The sequence below is a fragment of the Aulostomus chinensis genome, chromosome 11 (assembly GCF_037954235.1).
Source record: "Aulostomus chinensis isolate RoL2024-O1b breed Wild chromosome 11, RoL_Achi_v1.0, whole genome shotgun sequence".
Classification (NCBI taxonomy): Eukaryota; Metazoa; Chordata; class Actinopteri; order Syngnathiformes; family Aulostomidae; genus Aulostomus; species Aulostomus chinensis.
The window spans coordinates 25,736,864-25,746,324 of NC_141330.1; the positions used below are offsets into that span (position 1 = coordinate 25,736,864).

At 45.2% G+C, this 9,461-nt stretch overlaps 1 protein-coding gene across 2 annotated transcripts in view; it reads right to left on the reverse strand.

Annotated features, from left to right (window-relative positions):
• Positions 1–7,774: 7,774 nt before the first annotated feature.
• The window catches only part of faxcb (failed axon connections homolog, metaxin like GST domain containing b), an 18,958-nt gene continuing 17,271 nt past the window's right edge, over positions 7,775–9,461 (reverse strand). For both annotated transcript variants that reach the window (XM_086219200.1, XM_086219199.1), the window contains one exon: positions 7,775–9,461. This exon is cut by the window's right edge and continues 1,686 nt beyond it. The gene's annotated coding sequence lies outside the window, so the exon portion shown is untranslated.

Genomic DNA, 9,461 nt, shown 5'->3' on the forward strand with positions numbered 1-9,461 from the left:
AGTTAGAAACAATAGGTAATTAAGAGTGTAATGAAGCGCAGTAGCGTTAGCACACGTCGGCTGTATGCTGCTCTTGTGGGACCCATCCTTACTTTGCACTTATCCTGCAGCAAAGCCACACCAGCGCCTCATTTGGGCAATACGACATATTTAATTAGATTAATGTATTTCGGTGGTGTCTCCATGGGGTTGGCTGTGCTCCTCGCGGTGACAGTGTAACAGCAGATTATATATTAGCGGAGGCCTGCGAGCTGGAGGCAGGCCGGTGCAGACTGGTCCCTTGACAGAGGCGCGACATGTGACAGTTTGGGTGGAACCTGTGTCAGATTTACTCCTGCTAAATTGGCAAATGCAAATAATCAAAGTTGTATCCAAAACTCCAGATTTGACTTAGCAAAGTAAGGCCTTTTGAAGTAAGCACAATTGAAAAACCAGAACGTTCCGTAGGCTAGTCCACACGTAAATAGTTAGATGCAGAATTAACGCTGAAGGGAATAGAGGAATGTGCGTCGGTCCATGATGGCGACACAAACGGGCTGAAATAACAGCTGCCTGCAACTGTCATGGCAACAGTAGCCAACAGAACTGATCCACACAAGTGAGCACCAATAAGAACAGCGTTGGGTTCTAAGTCAGTTATGTCAGGGTTAGATGAGACAAGTTCATCCGGAGGTAACGGAGGGGTGGAACCGTGTTCACCTCTCATCCACCCTGACGCACTTTGCTCAGCAGTGTTTCATTGTCAGAGCTGCATGTCTGAGGAGTGTGTGTGAATGCAAGACAACCCACTTCATAACATATCAGGTGGCCAGGGTTCTGCCAACACCTTCACTCAACAAAATATAAACACAATACTTTTGTTTTCGCCGCCATTTTCTTTTTCATAAATTCAAGTAAAATAGGTGAGGCGTATCAGCGTTAAAGAAGAGTATTGTTGCACAGGTGTGTCTTGGACAGCTCACATTGAAAGACATCTCAAAAAAGTGGAGTTCCATGTTGGAAAAAAAAAAGACCTTTATCAGGCCCTGTGGTCATTTTTTATTCAGGTGGTTGATTGTGACGGTCAGTTCAAGACCTCGGTGAGGAAGAAAAGCTCAGATCAGCTTCCTGGAGACACTTCCTGAAAGTTTGTGCAGATATCCTGGATGGTATGGACCAGTTGTTGCGTCAGCTGTGTGGGAGGCTGGTCTCAGACGGGCCCACGGATGAAGAGGCAGGTTGGACTTCAGTGAAACGACTTTGGAGATGCGCTCCCTCAAAACTACATCATCATTACCTGACCAGTGTAGGACTCATCTGTGCAGTAATGCTGCTGTTTAAAGAAAGAGAGAGCGAGAGAGAGAGATGAACATGTATACACATATGTATGTATTTTTTTTTAATTCCAATAGCACGTCTGTCTATGAGACTTTCTATTCTATTTCTGTTCTATTTACACGTGTCAGGTGAAGGGGTTTTTCTTAGCGATGATGAAGTGCTGACAAACATGGATTTTAACACATTTGTGAAGAGACAGAAACCTTTTGTGTAAAAAAAAATAAGGTGACAAATGGATTTAAGGTGTCTTTGCATCAAGTTACATCTTAGAGGAGCTGTACTTGTCCTTTCTTTTTTAAGTATTTGGTATCTCAAGATGTACTTAAGAATTTAGTCAGTAGCTGTACACGTATTTACCGTCAAATGATGTTCCAGCTTCAGCTAGAATGTCAGATTTAGCTGACCTTCATGTCTAAATGTTGCTTGAATTTAGCTTCACGTTAAGCTTGGGATTCCTGTTCCAGATTAGGATTCCACTGATCTTAGCTTTTGTAGTTTGGTTGTTTTTTCTTTTTTTCCCTCGCTCATTTTGAACAACGGAACCTCACTTCAGTTCTCTCCCTTCACTTTGATTGTAACTGCTCACACGTTGTCTTTAGAACCTCTCTGTGACGTTACAGCTGAATTACCACACTGACTTTTCTTCAAAGCTGGATTCATAATCTGCTGTAGAAATATTTTATACCTTTACATTAAGTTGAGAAGTGTTATCTACACCTTCCAGTGGGTCTAATGTTCGGTTCTCTTTTGCAGTATAACACTGCCCTCTATGGAGCTGCCTCTTCACTACACGAGATTCAGCCTCCCAGCCTGGACCGAGGGGTTTCACTCATTCATCCTGCAGCTCTGATCATAGAAATCGACAGATCGACATTTCAACAAAGGGAAACTTGCTTTTTCTGGAGAGACTTTCAGCAACGAGATCTCAGCTGATTAACAGTAAACGACTGTAAACTTTTTCCACTGATTTTGGGTGATAGGCACAGGTGCTGCTCAAACCTACGTTTATCATGGGGGAATATGTCAAGAAAACACACACACACACACACACACACACACACACGTGCACACCTCCAACCTGGCAGAGTGTTTGTGAGCACTTGAATAATTGAGCCCAATTCAAAGACACACCGTCTTTCCAAAATGAATCATGGAGGAGGAGGAAGAAGGGAGAGAAGGAGAGCAGATGGCCCAGTGCAGATAGACTCTGAGACTGCAAGCAAGGAGTGTTCTCTGAAGGACGAGGTCTTGTATTGTTGTGGCTGAGAGGGCTGCTCTGTCACACAGCGTACCAGGGGTCCCCAAAGAGCCAGGGTCTTATGGTGTCAATGTCCCCCCCCCCCTCACCCTCAGCCCTGGTCTATTGTCATCCTTGCTTTTTAATTTCTCGAACGCAATCAAGTGTGACACAAACTGTTTACGTAGCGTGTCTGCCACAACCAGGAAGAGAAAGAGGCAGGAAAAACAGACACATAAGCCAGGATCTCGGCACAAAATAATCCTCCATAATACCAGAGAGTTTAAAGAGGCTTTGCCAACACCTCCCCAAACTCCCCCTCCACCACCACCTCTCTTTGCTCTTATGAAAAGGGAGGGGGAGATAAAGGAAAAAAGGGAGGAAAAACACATCTGAAGAAAGCTGTTAAATTTGCCCCATAGTCTCGTTTGGGATTGCTAATTATTGTTTTTAGAGCACAACAATCGGGGTATTAGGGCATAAGCAGAGATAACATCCAGAGGAAGGCGAGGGGAGGCGATGGGGAGGAAGGGGAAGAGGAGCATGGGGAGGGAGATAATGGGTCGACAGAAGGGGAGCTATGATACGGCCTGGTCCATGGTGGTGTCTCAGTATCAGTGACTCGCTCGTCTCCAAGGATCTTGAAAAGTAAAAGGGAACTTGACAAGGACAGTTCATGGATTGAAAACAGAATGTAGCACATGGAAGAGACTTCAGTTTCAGGTTATTTACGGTGAGCAGGAGTCGGCGCACTTTACAGGTGAAGAAATCGATTGGATTAATACACTTATTCGCTTCCTCGCTGAGACTAGTCGGTTGAAAAGACTGACGCACGTTAAATAATATTTGGTGAGAGCGAGTATCCAGTCAGCGTAGCTTACTGTACTTGCCTGCATCCGTGAACATCATTAACTTGAAGAAAAAGTATCACATCTTTAAGTTTGTGCACTGGCTGTCGTTTGAGGGGCGGAGCCATGGGTTGTGTGATGATGTCACAAAACATTAACGCCATTCCAAATTACAATGAGATGAGAAAAAAAACAACTTTTCTTTTTTTTTAGACAAAATGGAAAACAACTCATCCAAATGACTCCAAGCTCAGCACTACACCGAGGCAGCACACACGCCAAGTCTGACAAGCTGATAGGATGAGCACCTGTGGCGATGATCAAGGGAAAGACCAACGATGTCTTGACCAGAACCTGTCCTGTCTTCGAAGCAGACTCGAGGTTTCTACTGATTAAAGGAGAAACTAGTTGGATGTTCAACCAGCCGCTGAAACTCAGGAGGATTTTTGATTTGAGGGAAAAGTTTTGACTCACCGCACACATTTTCAGTATCAGGTTTATTACAAAACAAGCGTGAAACCCTGAAAATGTTTTTCATAATTCTTGGAAGAGTGAAACACCAGGCACCAGTGGAGCATAAATGATATGTTGGAGCTTGTGGTGTGACGAGACCAGAGGGGAAGTTCATGACTCATGAGAAGGGAGTTCCTAAAATGAGCTTGGTTTGCTATGTAGATGATGACATTTGACCCTGTCAGATGATGACATTTCTTCTACCTTGGACCAGAACTCAAATGGCAGGAGGGGAGGGAAGCAGCATCCAAGTGTTATCATTGTGGATGATAAGCGCCATCACTGTATTTGATGTCAGAACAGGAAGGTGAGGTATAGCGTAAAGAAATGATTGTGCCTATTTAACAGTCAGGTTTTTCAAACTAAAACCCCACCAGTTTGGAAGCCGAGGGAACTTCAGACATCGTTCTGTTTACGCTGCAGTTCGAGCTGGAGGGCGAAAAAAGAGGATGCACTTGACATCGCCGGGTACTGGTCAGAGGGTCAGATGGCAAAATCACTGATGAATTCCACTTATGGCAATAATTCGACTGCTACAGAAGCCAAGGGCCCATCAAATTGTGCTCTACAACGTAAAAAAAAATACATATATAACAGTTGTGAATTGCTGATCACATCTTTGGCCAGAAGAACTTTGGAGATCTGAAAAGAGTTAATTTCAAAGTTAGACACCGTGCGGTTAATTCAGTTGACCCTGAGCTTGTTTTTCCCTGACTTCCAAGTTGTCTTGAATGCAGCGATAGACCCTTTGTTACCCCTGCCAGGGGGTAATGTGGTCTGTCTGTTTGCAGGATAATAGAACAACTATGAGGCCAGTTTTCACCAAAATAGGTGGAGGGGTGTAGAATGAACCCAAGAAGAACACATTGCATTTTAGGGCGGATCCATTTAACACAAAAAACTGCATATCGGGTTTGGCTGAGGTCACCTTGGTGGAGGGCTCTGCATTTCCAGAGCTCTCAGGGCTTTTTCATCTGTTTTCACTGTCAGCATCTTGAATCACAATGCAACCGGATCATCTGGAGCTCACACAGTCTGGCGATCCCTCTAGAGACATGTCACACACCCCGAGACCTGATACCAGACTCTGATCTGCAAAATCTGTGGAGATTCCCTTTAATTTATCGTCAATGCTGGAACTGATGGCCAAAGTTACGGATGAACCTAAGTGCCATCGATCTTTTGCTGTACCGAGGAAAACACTCATCAAAACCCAGATACTGCAGCGTAAGAGCACTCGTGCCTCATGGTACAGAAGACAGCACTGTGGCGCGCACACACACACACACACACACACACACACACACACACACACACACACACACACACACACACACCAACTGGCCACTAGCCTGCAGAACAGGCCAGCCAAAGTCATCTGGAAGCTTCTACATGCCAAAGAATAAATAAAGCTGCAATTAGTAAAGAAAACAGCGCCACCTGTTGGTGTCCCACCTCTGTGAACTCAGACCATTATAGGGAGCTGTGGGAAACACCTGAGCCTGCCCAGGCTGTGCATTAAAGGCTTGGCAGACCCGCCTGTGTGTGCTTGTGTGTGTTTGTTTGTGTGTGTGTGTGTGTGTGTGTATGTGTGTATGTGTGTGTGTGTGTGTGTGTGTGTGTGTGTGTGTGTGTGTGTGTGTGTGTGTGTGCACGCACGTGAGTTCTTTTCATGTGGACCACCCGTATAAGCATGTGTGTTGCTGGGCCTTCATTTGTAAAGAGGCTTACCGAGCATATGTGTTGGTATCGTGAGTGTGTGTTTGTGTGCTTCATCCCGTAACTGTGTGTCCTGGGGCCCACCTGGCAGCAATGTGCAGATTCTGGGGCCCAAGCAGCTGGCCTGGGGGCTGTCAAGGGTGTTCAGTGGATAGGAGGTTTGAGAGGGGTGCGGGGGTTCTCCCATGGACCCTGTCCCACCAGACCCAGACAGTGGGAGGCAGATGGACAGGCCACAGCCAGAGGGCCAGAGGAGCCCACAGGGCCAAGGGAGACATCAGGCCAAGACCAAATGAGCTGAGACAAACACAGTAACACGGGAAATGCACTACTACAATAGAATCTATGCTCATCTTTAAATATCTAGTATTTTCACATCATTTTTACATTGCAAAATGGACGTAATTGACAATCTTCCTTTCAGTGTTAATTGGCAGTTACAGTTGTAGTCGTTCAATATACGCTATATTATTGAATGCATATTCGAGTATTTATCATCTGATATGCATACGTTTGTTCCTCGTCACTGTCAAGTACATGAAACTTTTTATTTAGCTCCTGACATTTCCTTGAGGGAACACACCAACGTTTAGGGGAAACAAACATATTTGCCGTCGCCCCCAGAGTCAGACAAGCAGGGAGAGACTCTTCTCTGCTGACTGCTAGTTAGCTTAGCACTGTGAATGATAGTGGATGGGAAGTGTGAGCATACCTCTGTCTGAATGTCAGCTTCCTAAAGCCCACACAGAGGAGAGAGGGGTATCTATCCATTGTCTGGCTCTGGGGAGGACGATTATATAAAACGTATTTTCCAAAAAGTGGGCGTGTTCCTTACAAGAAGTCAAGAAAGGTCAAGAAACACGGACGATGATGACATAACCAACCTCCCAGGGTAGTTCGACATGTCTGAGGGCAAAAAAAAGAAACCAGTTCACCTTTGACCTTCACTGCCCGGGGTTGTGCTGGTCTTCATGCAGCACTGAGGGACAACAGGCAAAGGTTTGTTACACCATGACAAGTAGTTCACTTCAGTGCAAGTGGTGCTCATAGACACAAACCTGCAGCAGCGACATGCAGAAGAGGAAGTTTAAACTGGAGGAGCAGGAGCATTACAAAGACAGAAAGTCTCAGCGATGTGAGGAGAATATGCTTCAGTGTGTGGTATAATGTCTGACTGCGAACATGTAGGGTAGGTAGTGGTGGTGGTGGTGGTGGTGGTGGTGGTGATGTGGGCGGTAGCCACCGGCTGCAGCAGTCCAGTGAGCCACAGATGCTCCACTGTTTGTGTGTTGACTCTCTGTAATTTGTTTGCTCTAATTTGTTTTGCCGTACCAGGGGAGTTCCCATTTTAATTCTGCTCTGTGTTTACCCCTCTTTGTGGATCGCTGATCTGTTAAGCATAGAGAGAGAGAGAGAGAGAGAGAGAGAGAGAGAGAGAGAGAGAGAGAGAGAGCGAGAGAGAGAGATGAGGAAAGTGGGCTGTTCAGAGAGCCAAATTAAAAAAAGGAGCAGTGCAGATTGTTTTAAGCTCTGGCAGCCTCTTCAGGCCCAAAGGCCTTGCTCGCAGCCTGCACCTGCTCCGTCCCCTGGGAGCCTGGTTCCTGATCCGTGGCCCTCGCTTCTCCTCCCCGGGCTCCCAGCCCAGACGATTCCTCCTCTTGCTTCGTTTCTACAGTCTCCTGCTCCTCCTATTGTTAACTACCCCCCAGCCCCACCCCAAAAAAACCTCAGTATGCTCCTTTGCTCTCTACTCTATCGCTTCGCTCCCATTCCTGGCCTCTTCACCCCTGCTCTCCTCTCCAACACCTGCTTCTCCTCTTCCTCTAAGCTACCTCCACCTTTTGTTCAACTTTCTCACCCACCACCCTCTTCCAGCTCCTCTTTTCTTCCTCCTCCTCTCGCCCCGCACCCCCACCCTTCCCGCCTGCCAGTGGCTGGCAGTCTTAATCAACCATCCTCCGCGCCTGATTGATTGCGACTTCTTGCCTGATTGAAAACACACAACCTCACACATAAAATACAGTCAGACATGGGACAATATAACACAATCTGCTGGCTATTATCATGACTAAAATGCAGCGAGAAGCTCAATAAAGCAGCGTTTATTAACCCTGAGACACACAGCCAGGACACAAATTAAGCTCATAACAGGATTGTTAAAATTGCCACAGCTATTCTTTATTGAAATCACCCAGTCGACCCAGTTTATGACGACACATCCACAGGTAGTCTGACCAGTCAGTCTGCTCTACATAGATTATGGTACACGTTTTGTCACACATAGAATATTTACATTACCCCAGGAGTAATGTGATGACACGGGTCCAGTAACAAGACATCAAGTTTTAATATGGCTTGATTAAAAGCAGTCCAACTGTAAATGGGATCCCGGATGGATGATGTTTGAAAAGTAGGCTACCCAGTCCAGGCTGGGGGCGGGATGCAAACCACATGACATGACGGAGGAAGGTTGTTTCTAGTCCCAGTGGCTGGATCGAACGCTCTCTGTCGCTAACTCTCCTGTCCAGGGCTCAGTCTCTGCTTCGTTTCTGTCTACCCCGTTGCACTGAAAAAAAATTCTATCAAGTCCTGTTAAGTGATATTCTTTAAACTTCCGGGCAGTGGAACCAAGCTAATATCGTTAGCCCAGCAGATGGGGAGCAGCTTTTAGCATCTGCTAGGAGTTTTTGTTCACCTGGAGAAGGTGAGGGAAATATCTGTTCTTAGGCAGCATCGTGTACACAATGTGAGATTCTACCGAAACAGTTGAGCTTGGGGCCGTAACACCAGAACAAGCAGATAGGCAACGATTGAACACATCTTTCACACTGATGCGTTAACAGCGTCAACCTCCACCGAGATATGAGCGCGGCATCATCAAAATCCTCTCAAACATTTCACAAAAATTAGGTCCTCTGGATTATCGATCCAGAACTTAATCCCTATCTCTCTAATTAAAATACACTGCCTCAACGAATTTCATCAAGATACGCCCACATTTTTTTCCGAGACTGTGAAAGTGGGTGTTCTGGATAAGAGATCCTGAACAGATCGAGATGATTTCTGGGAGCCACAAAGATCTTTTCAACCTTTTCACATGAACTTAAAGAATTTGTTAACAATCCAGATCTGTTAATATGTACTTTGTTTCTCTTTTTGTGGAGAAAGAAACGGCCCGTAACAGCGTTCAGCAGGAGACGACGTCATCACAATCACCTCAACAAATTAATCTCTTTTTTTCTCGCGATATTTTCCACCCACTTTAATCTAAATCCCTCCATTCTTTTTTTTTATATCCTGCTAAAAACAAAGAGCCCCATCTATGTGGCCGATATAATAAAAAATACTGATTCTTGCCGATTTAAATAATTCAGAACAGTGTTTATACTGTCTTGTATTTGTGTTAAAGTTTGGCCTTTTGCAGCTGGTAGAAAAACCTATTTTTCTTTCAGAACTTCCACCACAAAAGCAATGAGATCCCGTGTTTGATGTCACTGAAATGGGACAGTGGAGGAAATGGAACTGATTCCGAACATGAAAGCTACTTTCAGAGCAAATGAGTGTATTCAAATAAGAAGTGCAAATGAATGTTGAACCTCATTCCTCTCTATTGCTTTGGGGTAGAAACATTTCAGAGACAGAAATCTAGATAGACTCCTAGCACAAGAGGTAAGAGAGAAATATCTCCATGTGACTTGAGCTAAACTGACCCTTTAACTTACATGTTACACAGACTCTACATGCACCACACCCTCTATATGTCTTTTCCCCTAATGTGGCAAACACATTTGAACAGTTTGGTCCATGATTTAAAAACTGGCCATATT